Below are 19,175 nucleotides of genomic sequence, written 5' to 3'. Positions count from 1 at the left end.
GCTATGACGAATAGAGGGAGAATCTGGTGCTCAGGGAGAATAGGGTAACTGCATGACAAGAGTTCTTGAGGAGGAGACAGGGGGTGAGGTGGGGGTAAAGTGGAGGGGATGACCTAAAGGCAGTGCAGGGATGATTCTTCCAGTGCCACAGGGAGAGAGTAGATCAAGAGTCCACGTGTGGTGGGCTTATGAAATTAGTGGAGGAAAGAGGTTATCTTTGAGGTATTTCTTTTTCACTGTGAAATAAGAGATAGGACCATCAACCAAGAATGGAGAGGAGTGTGGAGATCTAAAGAGAGAAGGCATGAAATGGTCATCCCCGAGTGTAGGAAAATAGTGACACGAGGATTTGCTGGCAGTGTGGAAAGCTCATTTGAGATCTGAAGTTGGAAAGTGAGTCAAGGCAGCACAACTCTGGGAGTCTGCAGAAAATGGCTGAATACCAAATTCGTCTGATTCCATCACGTTCAGTTACAGTCTTAGCTGCTCCATACTCCCTGTCTGGGATCATTCCATCAGAACTTGCCAGGCAAGGCTTCTGTTTTTCCTCATTTGCCCTGGAGGCAGCCTCAGAGAGGTGGAGGGTCAGAATGCAGACATTTGTGTCCGCAGCTGCTCTTGTGGTCTTTTGTTTTAAATTCTGTGCCTGCTTTGAATCTTACAGAAAGTGCAGTGAGGAGAATATGACTGCCATCCAACTGTGTACTGAAGTATGCAGTTTAAAGACCCTCCAAGGATTTCAGACAGACTCTGAGCAGCCTACAGTATAATTCTACTCTAGTGATTAGTTTAACAATGCTGACTGATCAATGATCGCCACAGGTCCCTTATGCAACAGCTTTGGATCCATCACCTTCCCCACCGAGGGCAAAAGCCTCAATGCTGCTAGCAGCACAAATGGCAGTACTCTAAGTGCATACTGCCAGGCTCATCCCTGTCCTTCACTCTCCAAAGACATCGCCACGTCACCTGTGACTTGAAGACTGCAGCCACCTCATGAGGGAGATCAGGAGACAACTCTCCTTTCTTTTAAAATCTCTCCACAATTCCATCCTTATTCTCCTCCTTCATCCATGGAGAGGGCAGCATGATGTGATGGCAGAAACAACTGTTTAATGGGCTTATCTCACTGAGAAGCCTTGGAAGATTTCTTTGTCTCTCAGGTTCTCATTTTCCTCTTTGGTAACACAAGGTGCTTGCTTATTTAGATGCCTCCAGGGTCCCTTCCTCTGTGTCTCCTTGGACAAAGCTCAGGTGTCCCGCCATGCACTGAACAGCCTTGTTTCCCTGGCATCATGAATTACCTGCCCCCCCACCATTCCCCCATCTTTCCTCCTAGCACCTCAATCTCCAAGGATGCCTCCCCTCTGCTTACGGAGGCCTTTCCTCAATGCTGCCACTCCCTCATATGTGACAAAGGAGGCTGTGTCTTTCTTGCTTATCTTAGGTATCTCTAGAGTATTTTTAAGCAGGCAAGGGCTTTCAGCAGAAGGAATAAAGTGTAGCCCTTGCCCCAGTAATCCTCTGGTGTTCTAGTCCTCAGTGCTTCTTGGGAAAGCTGGGTAACACCAATTCCATACATCTGATTGCACCCGTGCATTTCCATAAAGCCTCCTTTGTGGAAAGAGACCACAACCCCATCTCTTTTTTTTTTGGAGGTACAATGGCCAGGGTGCACCATGTAGCCCCATGTGGCACAGACAGAACCAGATCAGACTGTAGGAAAGGATGAAAGGGGCTCCTAAGAGTCAAGTCACTAGAAGCAAAGAGGAGTCTGAGCTGGAACTGGTGCCCCAGAATCAGTGGCAGGGCTTAGGGAAGACGGAAGCCATGTGATCCAGGCTAGTTAACAGACACAAGCCCCAGGGGTGGCGGTGAAGAGAGCGGGCTTCATAGGAGCATCTCTGTAGATTGGCCGAAGCTTCTGCATCAGCAGCAGAGACACCTGGGACCAACAGGTGAGGCTCTGACGTGGTTAGGATGGGACAGCTGGCCTAGAGGAGCACCAGCAGGCAAGCAGGGACAGGAAAAAGCAGCACCAAGAATTCTTGGACATATTTCCAAGGAACTCTTTGAAAGATGGACTTTCCAGTGATGATCCATATTAGATGCAAAGTGGGGGAAGCGATTCTTACTTTATTGTAATTCAAGTATCAGAAGAAATTGGGCCTCACTCTGGGGTCCCACACTGGAGGCCTGGGACACCGGGCTGGGTTCACATCTCTTGTCATGCAATGGGTCTTATGCACAGTGGGTACTCAGTCAATCTGTTCAATTACCCTTATTTTATAAAATCCAAGATTTTTTATTCACTTTATCATTTGTGGATAAATATACCAACACAGGCTGGTTCCGTTTATTGGAAGACCTTGGTATTTCCTGAGTCAGGAGGTTCCTGAACCTCCCTGCCTTGGAATTTACCACACTTCTCCTCCCATCCCGCCCTCCCCAGGGTCTGTAACCACAAGACTTGAGGTATCGTTAAAGTACTTTCAGTTTAGCAGCTGAAGACTGAGAAGAGAGGCTTGTACACAGCTGTGGAAACTTCAGCCCCAAGAAAACACCCTGCATACAAGGGCAGGGTCATCCTGGGCCCCATCCTCAGCCCACCCTCCACCCTAGCTGGGGATCGGCCCCGCCTGACTTCCATGTCTCTGCAGAGTGTTTCAAGCAAAGTCTGTTTATATCATTTCAATGGAATATGGCTGCTCACTGCTCAATGCTGAAAACTTTCAGATAGATTACTAACAATTCTTCAAACGTGTTTGAGACCTTCAAAGTTCCTCTTTGCCCCGCCCAGACACCTCATCTCAATCACAAGGAACTTTAACTCTCATACAGGAATTTCATCATTCTGCTCTCCAGAATCCATGCTTTGCTCATCAGGACAACACTTACTAATGGGTATGCAACTGCGAAAAGGTACCAGAAGCTTCCCCAAGAATTCCATTCCCTAAGTCTGTGCTACTGTCACTATTCATCAGGCTAGAGAAAGTCCTTTCTTAAAACCACAAAATCTGAAAGTATTTTCTATTTAACTCCCAAGAAATGATTCAACAGTCTAGAAATGATTCAACAGTCTACCAAATACATGTACAAAAATGTTTTCTACCAGATCAGATAAAAGTATTTTGTTGATGTAAATGTGAATTAATGAGTTCCTAAGCTTCATATGGATTCCTAAGCTTCATCAAGGTCGACCTATTGTTTTCATCAAACTTGCCCCAATTTAAAGGCCAGGGACCTTAATTCACACAGTGAATACTGAATACGTGTGGTAGAAAGTCATTTTGGTTAGAAAAACAATTTTCTAAAAGTAAACTAACATCTTGGAATTGGGGTTCTACTGGAAGACCTGACGCACAGCTCAAACTCATGGACCACGAGATCATGACCTGAGCCGATGGTGGATGCTTAACTGACTAAGCTACCCAGGTGCCCCGGGTTATCTCCATTTTTTAGAAAATAATAATGATATAATAATAATAGCAATCGCTTACGCAGTATTTATTATATGCCAAGCACCCTAAACACCTTACACATATTAACTTATTTACCCCTCCACAATAACCTCCTGAGGTAGCAGAGTTTTTGCATTGCACAATGTCATCAAGTACCATTCATATCAACTAAAAAGTGACTATAGCAGTTATAGGTTCTAATTTCCCCATCTTACAAAAGTTCTTGAATGAGAAAAACCTCCTGGTGCAGCCAGCCAGCCTAGCTCTCTGATTACACAGCATCACATGCTGGGACACACAACAACACATCTCTACTCTCCCCAGGTCAGAAAAAAAAGAGTCACTTATTCTAAGCACAGGACTTGTTGTATACTCATATGCACATAAACAGGGAACCCACAAGAGCCCTCTAATTGCATGTTTTTTTTTTCTTGTAGCTAGACATATTGCACAGAAATTGCTTTGCTTGAAGATATTTTAAATTAGGGAGTTTGGGAGTCAATAGAGGTGCATTTAAATTTCTGAAAGCACTTTATGTGCCTATTTGACTATCTTATTTTTGCATATTCTTCCAATATATTCATATGTTTATTTGAATTAAGATGGTTAAAAATGCACATGTTCTTTTAAGCATAACTGATTACATGTAAAGGGATAAGATGGAGGGGTGTTCCTTCCTGTACTCTGAGGCTTGAAGGCTCAAAACTAAAAATTTCCAGGATTTCTAGCAACTCAGGTCCTCGATGCAAATTAAAGCATCTGCTCAGGGCCTGGAAGGAAGGTGGCAGTGAGATGGAGGGTGCTTTCTGCTGCTGCTGCTGCAGCTATTTCTGCTGGCAGCATGGCCATGGAGGCCAGGACTCTCCTGCAGCGGCACTGCACTGCCTCAGCCCGCAGACGCAGCAGCAGTTTCCTAGTCACCGATGCAGCCAAATCCATGTCTTCTCAGTTCAGTGCTTTCTGCAGCAATCTCCTGCTTGTCCACCGTCCCGGGACAGCAGAGGCAGCAGTCCCCTCGGTGGTCAGTTCTACATGGCATTCCAGAAGTGATTCCTGGAAGGTCAGCCTGGAGCCTACTCCTCCAGCCCTGCCTGTGTACCCAGTTCCCTGTAGTAAATCTCTTCCCAAAGAAAACAGCTACCTTGGGGCACCTGGGTGGCTCAGTCGGTTAAGTGTTCGACTCTTGATTTTTACTCAGATTATGATCTAGTGGTTTGTGGAATTGAGCCCTATATGGGGCTCTGCACTAGCAGCATGGAGCCTGCTTGGGATTCTCTCTCTCCCTCTTTCTCTGCCTCTCCCCAACTCACATGCTCTCCCTCCCTCTCTCTCAGAATGAATAAATTAAAAAGAAAGAAAGAAAGAAAGAAAGAAAGAAAGAAAGGAAGAAAGAAAGAAAGAAAGAAAACAGCTAACTTGGTTCCCACAACCAAACTTTAAGAGGTAACAGACAGCAACTGCCCAGTGATAAATGTCCAGGAATCTGCCTATGATGCTCAATATTTGTAACCAGAAACCAGGAGATATCTTTCCTGGCAGATGTCAGAGAGGGGGACAGTGTCTGAGCAAGTCTTGACATTCCATTAAAACAGCACATTTCACACTCAAAGGTACTATCCCTAGAGGCTCTTCAGTTTTGCTGAGCTGAAGCCCATTTTCTAACAGACCTGTATACTTTCTACATAAATACCCATGTTTCTCACAGTTGATTTCCCACCACTGCCTCTACTAAAAAATTTTAAAGCAGAAGAAAAAAGAAAGACAAAGGAAAAAGAACAAAAATCTCAGCAGAGGTAGGGAGACTTCACAGAGGAGTTTCTTTCTCGACCCTGAAGACAGTCCTGGGTCCATTAGGCACTCTTGATCTATCTTTAGAAGACAGTTAGCCTGTAAGAGTTCTAAAAAGCCTGTCTCAGTCTATGTCTGCCTGCCAGAATCTGGCCTCTCATTCAAATGAGAACTAAACCACTACACAGGATTATTCTATAGATTCAGACAAAACGGATGACTGACAAAATGAAAGAATTCAAGTAGAAGATGATAGTCCATATCAGACTAACACACAGTCAAGAAATTCACTGGTGCCAATAAGGTTCACAGCAATATGTTCATTACAAGGATTTAAATAAGGCATCAAGTCATCTGCACATTACAATTCATAAATAGGACTCCCTGTATACAAGATGGAGAGAAGCCACGGTAAGCACAAAACATTATTTGTATTTGGTCTAAGAGATTCTCTCCAGCTACTGAATTTCACTAAGCTTAGAAGAGCTCTGGGGCACCTGGGTAGCTCAGTTGGTTGAGCGTCCAACTCTTGATTTCGGCTCAAGTTGTGATCTCGTGGGATCCAGCTCCTGCCCTGCTCACCTTTTTTTTCCTCTCTCTCCCTCTCTCAAAACAAATAAATAAACTTAAAAAAAAAAAAAAAAAAAGCTCTATGACTAATACCTAGAGCGTCCTCTTAAGAAAATACATTTTCACCTCTGGCTCCTGAAGATTCTAAGAACTGGCTCATATACTCAGGTCTAAGGGCAAGGACTTAACAGAATCTCAATCATACAGTGAGGTCATTTATTAGAGCTTATTCCACACCATCAGCCCAGAGAAAAGGCTGTTTTCTTTCAAGATCACATCTCAGAAATACTCTCTGATGAAGGAATAAAACCCAATCAGCAGACTATTGCTCCAGCCATCACGTGGCTCTGTTTTTTTCAGTATGACCAATTCTGTCACCAGCAAGATAATTTTCAGCTCTATGAGAACTCGCCTATGTATCAGAAATGTCAATGGTTCCACAATTTATGAACTACTCTTTTGGTAAGATGCAGGGGGAAATTATGCAATTACCAATGGTGAACTGAATGGTGAATTGAATCCTTGACCCATCTGAAACTCCGATCACATGATGGGAATGCAATGATCACAGTAGACAACTGGCACATGTAAATGCTCTCTTTTTAGCATAAAATAATTACCAAAACACATGGAAAATTCCTTAAGCATCAGATGAATTAACCTACTCTGTTCTAAGTTAACTATTATAAGAATTTTAAAAGAAGGCAGGAATAAAATACATACAATTAAAAGCTCCTTTCTTATCCATCTCCAAAACCACAGCCCCTGACTTTTGGTTCAGGGAACTGCAGCATTGATGAAGTCATAAATCTTCTTTCAGAGTTCTAAGTAGGGTTTTCCTTATAATAAGATCCCTGGGAGAGAGTTCAAAAGAACCCACTTAACTCGTATCAACTTTTGCTCTAGAGGGAAGAGTTCAAAGTTCCAAGGCACTTGTAGAACTCCCCAAGCACTGCTCTAAGCCTGACCACTAGAGTCACTAATAAGCTTTTCACTGAAGATAACAGTAATGGATATAATGGCTAGGTCACTAAAACACGGATAAATGAAAAGACATATTATTTTAATGGGTTTTTCAGACATAATTTACATGCCATGAAGTTTATCAAGTTTAAGTGTATAATTAGCTGATATTTAGTAAACTTAAGAGGGTTGTACAACCCTAATCACAATCCAACTATAGAACATTTCCATCACCCCTGGTGCCTATTTGCCATCTGTTAGAAGGTGGATGAGGACTGTAAAGTATCCTCCAAACTGAGAAGGCACTTTGAGACAAAAAAACAAAGCATGCAATTCCATATAGTTTACACTTCCTGACAGAGAGGACTGGACAGATGAGATAATTCACGGCTGCACAGTTATTCTCCTCAAAGTCCAGACCTTAGTCTAGATTTTTCAGAGTAAGAGGATGCACAGAAGGGCACTGTAGTGAGAATCAAAGTGTTCACGTACACCTAATTGACAGCTAACCTTTAACTAGTCTTGTGGTGCCATTTGTACATTAGGAATGGGAGAAACTGTGTTATGTTATCTTTAAGAAATTTACGGAAGTTCAAAGCAAGCCTCTCCACATTCCAGCCTTGGTGGAAATTTCTAAGGTATGTATATTAATCTCCAAGGGACCCAGATTATGGAGCATACATGAACAAGATGGAGGGCCAAAAGATGGAGTCAGTCTTGTCAGCACTCCTACACAGTCAATCCCTGTTCCCACCCCCCCCCCCCCCCCCAGCCAGGACTGGGAATCTGCTTCCTTAACTTTACTTTTTATAGATTTATAGATGTACTTTTTCTGGAAATTTCATATAAATGGAATCCTGCTATGTGTGGTCTTTTGCATCTGGCTTCTTTCAATCAGCACACAAGTTAGCACACTACCTGCTGCCTGTTTTGTAAATAAAGTTTTATTGGAACACAGTCACATCCATTATTCATTTGCATATCATCCCTTGCTGCTTTAGAACCATAAAGGTAGAGTTAGGAAGTGGCAACCGAGACCATGTGGTCCGCAAGCCTAAAATATTTACTATCTAACCCTTAAAAAAAAAAAAAAAAACAAACTACTGACTCATGGGGCTTCTGGGTGGCTCAGTCCATTGAGCCTCCAACTGGCTCAGATCATGATCTTGAGGTTGGTGAGTAGGTGCAGAACCTGCTTCAGATCCTCTGTCTCCCTCTCTTTGCTCCTCCCTCACTTGTGTTCTCTCAAAAATAAACATTAAAAAAACCCAAAAACTGCTTACTCCTGACTCAGCATATTTTTGATATTTATTCATGTTTAGCATGTATCAGACATTCCTTTTTATTGCAGAGTAATATTCTATTCTATTAATTCATTGCATTTTGTTATTCATTCACTTGTTGATGAATTGCTTCTAATTTAGGACTACTGGGAATAATGCTGCTATAAACACTCATCTACAAGTCTTTATGTGACCATAAAGCTTCATTTCTCTTGCATAGATATCTAGTACCCAGGAATGGAATTGCTGGATCCTGTGGTAATCTTATTTTGAAGTTTTTAAGACACTGGCAAGCTGTTTTCCAAAGTGATTCTACTATTTAAATTCCCACTAGCAATGTATAAGGATTCCTGTTTCTCCACATTCTCACTGCTCCTTGCTATTTTCCGTGAATTTTATTACAGCTATTGTAATGGATATGAAGTCACATCTCATTGTGGCTTTAGTCTGTATTTTCTCTAATGGGTAATGGACATCTTTTCATGTGCTTTTTAGCAATTTGTTCATCTTCTTTGGGGAGACATCTATTCAATCTTCCACACGTTTTTACTCTACTTGTTTGTCTTATTATTGAGTTGTAAGAGTGCTTTATATATTCTGGATAGAAGTCCTTTATCAAATATATGATTTGCGAATATTTTTTATAGGTGTTTTCACTTTCTATGGGTGTATTCACTTTCTATGGGTGTTCCCATTTTTTTCTATGGGTGTTTTCACTTTCTTGATGGTATCCTTTTAAGCACAAAAGTTTTCACTTTCAGTGAAGTCCAATTGATCCTTTCTCTTCACCTGTGGATCTTGCTTTTGATTTTGTATCTAAAACTTCTTAGTCCAATTAATGCACTCAGACTTCTGCTGTTTTTTATTGAAGTTCATAATTTTAGCCCTTACGTTTGGGATTAATCTGTTTATAGCCACCTAATTATTTCCAGCACCATTTGTTGAAAAGACTATCCTTTCTCCATTGAATTGCTTTGGTACCTTTACAGAAAATCATTGGACCATTCAGGTCAGGATTTATTTCTAGATTCCTGCCCCTGTTCCATTGATATATGTAACTATCCTATGCCAGTGCCAAAGTATCTTACTAATTGTAGTCTTGCAGTTTTGAAATCAGGAAGTCTTCCAACTTAGTTCTCATTTTTCAAAATGTCTTGGCTATTCTGAGTTCTTTGCATTTTCATAGGAATGCTGGCAAAAACAAAACAAAACAAAAACAAAAACCTTGCTGAGATTTCTAATATATACATTTAAAGTTACATACTTTTTTCAGGATCAGTTTGTCAATTTCTGCAAACAAGCCTATTGGTATTTTGAAAGGAATTGTGTTGAATCTATCAGTTTACTTCCTTTCTTCCAATCAAGATGACTTTACATTATCTTTTTTTCTCTCTCTTATTGCACTGAAGATACACCACTGCAATGCTGCATAGAAGTGGTAAGAATGAACATCTGGATATTGTTCTTGAGATTACCAGAAATATTCATTCTTTCACCATTAAGTATGATGTTAGCTGTAGATTTTTCATAGATGCCTTTTATCAGGCTAAGGAATTACTCTTATTTCTAATTTCTTGGATGGGTATTGGATTCTATGAAATGAAATTGGATTCTATGAAATGAAATCTGTTTCTATGGGGATAATCATATCATTTTTATTCTTTATTATATTTATATAATGTATTATATTAATTGCTTTCTGATGTTAAACCAATCTTGCATTTCTGGGATAAAGCCCCCTTGGTCATGGTATTTAATCTTTTTCATAAATACTTGGATTTAGTTTGCTAATATCTTATTGAGAATTTCTGAATTTATATTCATGAGAGATAATAGTCTGTAGTTTTGTCTTCATATGTCTTTGTCTTGTCTTGGTCTCACATTAACCCTGGCTTTATAAAATGAGTTGGAAAGGATTTCCTCCTCCATTTTCTAAAGATTTTATGAATAGTTGACGTTATTTATTCCTTAAATGTTTGGTAGAAATCACTTGTGAATGCATTTGGTCTGGGATTTTCTTTTCGGGAAGATTTTTAATTACTAATTCAATATCTGTTACTGATTTGTTCAGATTTTCTATTTATTTTTTTACAACTTTTTAAAATATTTATTTTTGAGAGAGAGAGAGAGAAAGAGGGAGGGAGGGGAGAGGGAGAGGAAGAGGGAGAGGGAGAGGGAGAGGGAGAGGGAGAGGGAGAGGGAGAGGGAGAGGGAGAGGGAGAGGGAGAGGGAGAGGGGCAGAGAGATACAGGAAGAAACCAAATCCAAAACAGGCTGCAACTTACACGGGGCCTGAACTCACGAACCGTGAGACTCATGAACCATGAGATAATGATCTGAGCTGAAGTCTGATGCTCAACTGACTGAGTCACCCAGGTGCCCCCCCCTCCTTTGCCTTTAGTAACATTGTTTTGGTCTTACATTCTATTTTGCCTGATACTGGTAGAGCGAGCCACTCCAGTCTCTTATAATTACTCTCTGAATGAAATATCTTTTCCATTCTTTTACTTTCAACATATTTGTGTCTTTTAATCTAAAATATGTCTCATATATAGCATATGGCTAGATCTTGAATTTACATCTGCCATTTTGCTGTTTGTTTTTTATTTATTCTGTATTAGCGTTTTGTTGCTGCTGTAACAAGTTACCAATTTAGAGGCTTAAAACCACATAAATTAATTATCCTAGTTCTGACATGGGTCTCACTGGTCAAAAAGCAAAGTGTTATTGGAGAACCTGGGTGGCTCTTGATTTCAGCTCAGGTCATGATCTCATGGTTCGTGGACCCAAGCCCCACATCAGGCTCTGCACTAACAATGTGGAGCCTGCTTTGGTTTCCCTCTCCCCCCGTCCCCTGACCACACACACACACACATACACACACACACACACTCGCTCAAAATAAATAAACAGTTTTTAAAAAAAGCACGGTATTGGCAAAATTGCATTCCTTTCTGGAAATTCTAAAGAAGAATGAATTTTCTGGACTTTTCTTGCTTTTAGAGTCTGCCTGTGCTCCTTGACTCGCGGCCCTCTCACATCTTCAAAGCCAGCTATGGCTGCCTGAGGTTTTCTTTGCTCTGATCACTCTGACACTGACTCTTTAGCCTCCCTCTTCCACTTTTACAGATGCTTCTCATTATATTGGGCCTACCCGAATAATTCAGGATAATCTTTCTGATTAGCAACCTTAGTTCCAACTTCAATCTTAATTTCATTTTCCATGTAAAATAACATACTCACAGATTACATTAACTAAGGTGTGGACATGCTTGGAAGCCATATTCTTTCTACCACAATGTCTAATGCCTTATTTTTGTTCCTTATTCATCCTTTTGTGTTAAATAAATCTTTTATAATATACCATTTACATTCCGATTCCATTTTTTTTTTTTCTTTTTTGACTTTCATGCCCTCAGCCAGGATCTCAACTTCAGGCTACCTACAATGTTGGTATTCCCCGTTTGTTTGCCACTGAGATAGCTAATATTTCTGACAACACCCAACATCAAGGATTTTTCCCACAGTCTCCTATGTTCCAAATCAGGTCATCACCTTCCAACAATAAAGCTGCTGGTTTTCATAGCTTGCCCCATACCAAAGGAAATGGGAAGGATGGAATGAGAGCATCCCCAGGCTGAATTGCCATAACTTCCACTGTTCTTACCTGTGGTTCGGTAGTTTTCCTTTAATAAAAGCATCCCAGTTTTTTGTATGGCTGTGGTTGATTTTAGGAGTCCATAAAATAATGGTTTTGATAATTATGTCCAATTTTATCCTTGCTTTTTGGGCAGAGAATCTACCAACCTCTTCATACCACCATTCTCATGTTTTTTTAAGCATGTAAATTTTTAGCAAATCTTACACAACAGAACCTTTATCTGAAGTAGATAAAGTCACCCAGTTTCTGAATTTGATAGCTTTGTAGTGGAAAGAGAGTCATACACCCCCTAAAAACCTAACTACATTGAAAAAAAAAAGATAACCTAACTTTGGATGCCCTTTTCTCCATTTAGATATGTTACATCATTTCATAAGTTGACAAGAAGAGTATTAAGGTGACTGGCAACAGCCTCATGTTATTAGCAATAATTTTCCAAAGGCTGAGTTTAGTGCCTATAATTTTTATCTGAATTTGAACAAAAATACCTTTGTTCCACAGAGTTAGCACTGCTTCTCAAGATCCTTCTGACTAATGAAAAAAACCTAGTGTGTCTGATACTATAAACATACCCAAATAAAGTATAATCATTATGCATAAAATTTAATCAGGACTTAAAAACATCACAAATTGAATTAAACCACATTGGAAACTATTCTGGAGCACATGCATAATCACAGCGCCAGTATAGCTGAGTCCAGCCCTGGATATGGTCCAAGATACTGCCTATAAAAATCATCCACAGGAATGTCAGTCCCAGCAGCTGGACTGGTGATATACTAGCATGGCTGGGGCAGTACAGGGGGAAGCCTCAAGGAACTCTTGTGTAAGAAAATCCCGCGTGACCATAGTAGGTACAATAAAGTGACTGGAAGCTATTCAGACATCTTAAAGATGTTCTCCTGTGTTCCAAACTTCTGCCTCTCCATTCTCAGCTTTCTCTATATCCAACAGAGCCATCTTTTTGGGGCATAGGTCAACCAGACAGTATGAAAGTGTCAATGAACAGGAAGCATAAATTAGTCCCAGGCACCAAAACATGGGGCTTAATCCATTTTCCATCCTGCAACTCACACTACAAATTCATGTAACAGCACCTTTCCTTCTGATTATCACTATGCTAGGGGAAAACAAAGTTAATTCTCAAAATCTCCAATAAATTAGACATAATTATTCCTTTTTTGGTTATGAGGAAACTGATGTCCAAAATTTGAGCAAGTCAGTGACTTAACTCAGAATTCAAGGCTATACACACAGGCAGTGAGAGCACCTGTCTCTTGATCCACTGAAATTCATGACAGCAAAAGCCACATCAGATGACCCTGTCTTCAACAATGTTAACAATTTACACTGGCATGTGTGACAGTTTCAAAATAGAAGGCAGCAAACATAATTAGTATTATTAAGATACTAGTTCCCTATGGACCCCAAACTCAATCTCCCTTGCACCCTATCCAGAGTGGAATACAGGCAATGTTTTCTAACTCACAGTATAGCCAGGGATCTGCCTCAAGCCCTTTCCAAAATGAAATAAGGTGTAATTAAACAACCTCAGGAGACGCCTCTCCAAGGGTGAATGAAAGAGGCTGCACAAGCTCATCTAGGAAGTACATCTAGTCCCTTCTCTGGTTCTTCCCCCTTAGATTTCTTGTTGACATCTAACACTTAGCTAATTGTGAATTGAGATCGTTATCGTATTACTAACTCGTTTTTCAGGCATTAGACTCACAATTGAATCATCTGCATTGCTTCTTTCTTTTTTATCATCTCCTATATACCATCCATCAAGAATGCCTACACTAACATTATTCTTAGACTCCTTCCCCTTCCAGAACAGTCCCAGTGCGAGTCCTACCATTACTACCATAAAAACATACTGGCAAGACTCTCACCTCCTCTGTCCCCAATTACCTGTCATTATACACAAGAATCTATTGCAATGAATACCACTATATACCACGAATTCATTTAACATAGTTATTTCTAATTCTCTTGATTGTACCGAGAAATGACACTCCTTTCATGGGATGACCACAGGATGACAAACAATTGATATCTTTGCAGTTATTTTACTAATTCTTGCCCATATAACAATCAGTAGGGGGTGCAGTTTGCACATATGTGTGTGTGTGCATATGCACACACACACGAGTGCAATAAGTGAGGCAGGAAGAGATTAGAGGGAATAAGTGGGCGACAGGGGAATGCATTCATGCCAGTTGAACACTGGTCCATTATGACGATAGGGGTTGGAGATCTAATGGTAAACACAACACTCCTTATTGTTAAGAACCTTATAAATCACGTGGACAAGGGGAGCCTGGGTGGCTCAGTTGGGCGTCAGACTTCAGCTCAGGTCATGATCTCATAGTTCGTGGGTTCAAGCCACGCATCAGGCTCTGTGCTGACAGCTCAGAGCCTGGAGCCTGCTTTGGATTCTGTGTCTTCCTCTCTCTGCCCCTCCCCCACTCTGTTTCTGTCTCTGTATCTCTCTCTCCCTCTCTCTCTCTCAAAAATAAACAAACATTAAAAAAAATTAAATCATACGGATGAAAACAGCTAGTAGCAACGGCCGGAAATATTCACTGAGCACTTAGCCGGTTCCAAATTCTGGGCGGCGAGAACTGCCATGAATCATCTCATTTAATCCTCCTGACAACTCTGTGAGGAAGATACAATCATTATCCTCACTTTAAAATGAAAACAATGAGACTTAGAGAGGCTGCCCTAGATCATACAGCTAGACAATCAGCAGAACTTAGAGGTTTATGCGACACCAAAATCCATTCTCCTGAATACTTTTCACTACTGACTCCTTAGAAACACATTCTTCACTGTTCTAACTGGTATCCCTTCTCTTTAGGGCCCTCATGGCCCCTTTTCCTTGAAGAACTTCTTGTTCCACTGCCAGAGCACCAGATACCGGGAATCAGAGGCTACTTTTCCAGAGAGCACTGTCCTTGAGAAAAGGCACACAGCCTCTCTTTCCCATCCTCAACAAAGTAACAACGGAAGGTCAAATCCTCAGGATGAGCCATTAACTCCTGAGAGGGCAAGGGGCTTCTTCACTGTATCCTCCACCCACCCCATGGTGCCAAGAGGAAGAACAGACACTCCGAGTCCATCACAGATCTTGACCGAACTGTCTTCTGCAGTTGGCAGCCTGAGTGTTTTCAAAACCAAGCCTGGAAGTGCACTAAGGATGGCTGGGTGGTACTAAAGCTATGCTTTACATGGGTGAGTCGTAGGGTATATGAAATATATCTCAATACAGCTGTTTAAAAATTTCAAAACAGCAGGGAAGCCAGCCCATCTTTGAAAATGAGAGGCTATCTCTAAGTCACCATCAAGGGGAGGTGAATGGCAGAATACATTTTAAGGAATATATGATATTTATATTATATTTATATTATAAGGAATATAAAATCCATGGTAGGTGGATTTTAAAATGACAGAGTAAATAAGTAAAATTTGGTTGGTGAAGTCAGGGGTTTATTCTACTGGCCTTGATGTTTACCTGAAGAAATGTTTTGGAAAACAAAGAAATAATGTTCAAATTGCCCGAAATGTCTTCCTGTGTGCCAATCAGTATCCAAGTACCCCTCCTCAGGAATGCTTTGGTGCTAAGTCCTTAGCCCTGCTGGGAAATTAAACACAAACAATGAAACACACACAGGACACCAGGAATAAAAGATAGTCTCTGAAACCTCCAAATGTACAGAAAATGACTCAATCTGGGAGGGAAGGAAACTGAGATTCATATTTGAAGATGGTTAGAAATTAAAAATCACTGGCAACCAATTAATTAATTGCATACAAGTGAACTGCCTACCAATTGTTTAACTGTCTCTTGAAAATATCAGAGGTATATGGTTCTGAAATACTTTACAAAAGCAACCAGGTTTAATAGAACGAGCACTGGACCAGGAGTCCAGAGAACTGGACTCGAGTCCTATTTCCAGAATTTATAACTGCCTATGAGTAAGTCACTTTACCTTGTTTAGCCTGTTTCATTATACACAGAAGAGGAATTTGTATCTGCCTTCCCCCTTCCCAGACTTGCTGTGGTGGACACACATGTCATTACTTATGAAAGGGCTTTGGAATCATAAGGCATAGGACTGTCTTTCTAAACCCATAATGCTAGGATAGAAAAAAGGAAGTGAGGACATCACTGACAAATCTTTAACACTGCATTGAGGAAGGTAAATTCGTGGAGGCAGCAGATACCAGCCTTTGCTAAAACTATTTGCTTTTGGGCGCCTGCCTCTTGAGGGGACTGTGGTTTGTGTTATGCATGATCCACAGCACGATCCACAGCAACAAGGGATATGACATAACATTATTTGCCAGATGAAGGTTTATCCCAAATGCTCTACCACTATTTTGAATTACTTCTGAATTGTGTACAAGATCTTGAAAATTAGATGCAAGACAAAGAAAACTCTGTGAAGAGAAGGAGGATTATAGGCAATGTTGCCACTCAAATGCTAAACTATCTTTAAATACCTACCCTCAGACTCCTTACAGCTGATGATCCAGTAATATCTGAACAAGGAGACATTTAGCCCCCCACAACTATCTGTTACATTTATTTAAAATGCACACACACACACACACACACACACACACACAACAATACTATTATTTTACTCTATTTCTACTAGTCTATTTGGGGTCTTCTGTAAGTTTATGGCACCTGATTTTTGAAGCCACTTAAATATAATTTGCTTCAGTGTAGGTCTTTCACCACATCTCATTATGATGCCCGTGTAGAAATTGTGGCAATATTAATTTAGTCAAATATGACAGATGCTGCCTTCACTTAATCTAATCCCAGCTAAATTCCTAAGACTATCACACACACCAGGGAGCCTGTGCCCATAAAGAATAATTGCAGATCCAGAGGAAAAAACTGTCTCCAAGTTAAAAAAAAAACACAACTATTTTCAGAGAGATCTAACTAATTTGAAGGATGTATGAAATACTCTGAAACTATATTAACCTCCTCTTTCAGGGTCATGCATTGAAGCCTTGTTATTTTGCTTCTGTGACATTTTCTCCTGGTTTCCAAGTCCAAAGTTTTACAACATGGCCGATAATTATACTGATTATTATCAGTTACCTGGCATTCCCATCTTGATCATTTGAGATTTACTTCATGCCTGTTCATCTAATCTCCTCAACTGGATCGTCAGTATTTAGAAAGTAGAAAAAATGCCTCATACTTCATTTTTATCTTTCCATAGTACCTGGAATGGCACAGAGCATACACACAAAGATCTAGAGAACTAACTGAAGATTAAATAAAATCAAATAAACTTGTGCATCATTTAATCCAAAGAGCAGGAAAGAATAATATTTTTAAGCCAGGCAGAGATTTCTGAATCTCGATACCAACCTCTCTGATGAACAACTAGATTCAGACCTTTTGTTTAAAAATTCAAAGCAGCTGACATTTCTAAGAGCCTTTCCATCAGAGCTGGGTAGTAAAAACATGGCAGCTAGACTTCCCACCTTCTCCTACTCCCCAAAATTTGTCTGGAAACCCCATCCCTCCACAGTCCCCTCCCCTAATATCATTGGCCTGGTTTCTAGTCACAACATTTCAAGAGCCAAGTTTTTGGTCCTAGAATCACAAAGTCAGTATATAGAGAATACAAACCACCTACCAGTGCAGAGTTTACTAGCTTCTGATTCAGAGCTTTGTCTGACACTTCTAAAATGCTCCATAATTCCAAGAGACCAGCACTTCTGCAGAAGGGCCTTAAACTGGGGCAGTACAATTCCCTGGGTAGCTGAGATGCTAGGGTAAGTGTAATGTGTCACAAAGGCCAGCTTCAATTTCATCTCGAAATGGTAATTACAATTTTAAATTCAGCATTACAGACAGACAATAGCTACACAGGGAGGCTCCTTTCAGTTTGCAGAAGAGCCATTAGATTCCTTCCTATTGCTAAGCAACAGTTGTTAAAATCAAACTGCTCTCAGCTCTCAGTTGAAAAATCAGTCTATTCAGTTCAGAGCACTACAGGTGAAGGGAGAAGAGAAAGACTATTTAGAGATCTTGAAATATAAAGTAGATTTAAGCTACATGTTAACTTTAGATATATTCTTCAATTTCAAAATATTTGGTAGGGAATACGCCCAGGGTGCTCTGTCTCACAGGGAATAGCCCAGACATGCTTCTCTTTCCACAATAAAAATATGCACCTTAAACTCAATTTGATTATGAATAACCTGGCCATGACACTACCTGTAGTTATCTATTGCTGCACAACAACTTACCCTATAACTTAGAGACTCCAAACACATTTATGGTCACATAGGTTCCTCAGGATGAGGTTTTAGAAGTGGCTCAGAGGGGTGAGTCTGGCTCATGGTTTCTCATGAGGTTGCATCCAGATGACCACCAGGGTTATAGTCATCTAAAGGCTCGACAGGAGCTAGAAAATCTATGTCCATGCCCACTCATGCAGCTGTTGGCCAGAGGCCTACTTTCTAGTTTCTTGCTAGCCTCATGGGCTTCTCCTCATGACATGGAAGATGGTTTCCTGCACCCCACCCCTGCCACCCCCAAACAAGCAATCTAAGTGAGAATGACCAAGAGAGAGGTCAGTGTGCCTTTTGATGATTTAGGTGTCAAATTCAAACATGATCACTTCTGCTTAATTTTATTTGTTAAAAGCAAGTGACTGAGTGCTACCCACATAAAAAGTTGAAGAAATTAAACTCCACCTCTTGAAGGAAGCAGTATTGAAAGAACTGGGGGGCATATTTTTAAAACCACCAGACCACTCAACAGAAATGTTCATGTCCTTCTCCAAACAAAATGGTGGCACTGGAGAAACCCAAAGAATGAAGTTCCAGCCCTGCTCTATATACTCAAGGCAGAGGCTGGGATTGATAATTGGTGCTGTACATCCTCTGTTCATTCCCCAGATGACAGGATTCAAAGCAGTCACTTAATACCTACGTGACCTTAGGTAATTTGCTTAACTCTCTGTATCTTAATTTCCTCCATTGACAAGAAAATATAGTGCCAGTAACTATTTCACATATAGTTAATATCCGTAAAGCTTAAAATAGTGCTTCGTATATATGCCCTATAGAATGATGTAACCTTATTGTTGCTGTTACTGTCATGTTGACTCAATTTGTATATAGAAATGCCCAAGAGGGCAGCATAAGACAGGGGTTTACAAGATGTGGGTATGACTTTGGGAGACGCTCTGCAAAAGCCATCCACAATTACAATGATTCACAATCAATAAAGCAGACTAATTACATGCTAACAAGTTGCTTCTTCAGGTCTTCCCACCAATTGTAAGGCTCGAGGCCACAAATGCTGGTAAGAGAAACAACCTGAACCAGACACTTTGGGCTGCATAAGGTTAGGACACGTGCAGGACCTGTGCTCTCAGGGGATATTCCTGGTAGATGAAAAGC

At 40.6% G+C, this 19,175-nt stretch overlaps 1 protein-coding gene across 4 annotated transcripts in view; it reads right to left on the bottom strand.

The window, feature by feature from the left end:
* RASGRF2 (Ras protein specific guanine nucleotide releasing factor 2) overlaps positions 1-19,175 on the bottom strand; it is a 241,081-nt gene that overhangs the window by 69,165 nt on the left and 152,741 nt on the right. The gene's annotated exons all lie outside the window — the stretch shown is intronic.

Source organism: Leopardus geoffroyi, chromosome A1, assembly GCF_018350155.1.
Source record: "Leopardus geoffroyi isolate Oge1 chromosome A1, O.geoffroyi_Oge1_pat1.0, whole genome shotgun sequence".
NCBI lineage: Eukaryota > Metazoa > Chordata > Mammalia > Carnivora > Felidae > Leopardus > Leopardus geoffroyi.
Note: the sequence above shows the minus strand (reverse complement) of the source record. Positions and strands in the feature narration are given on the sequence as shown.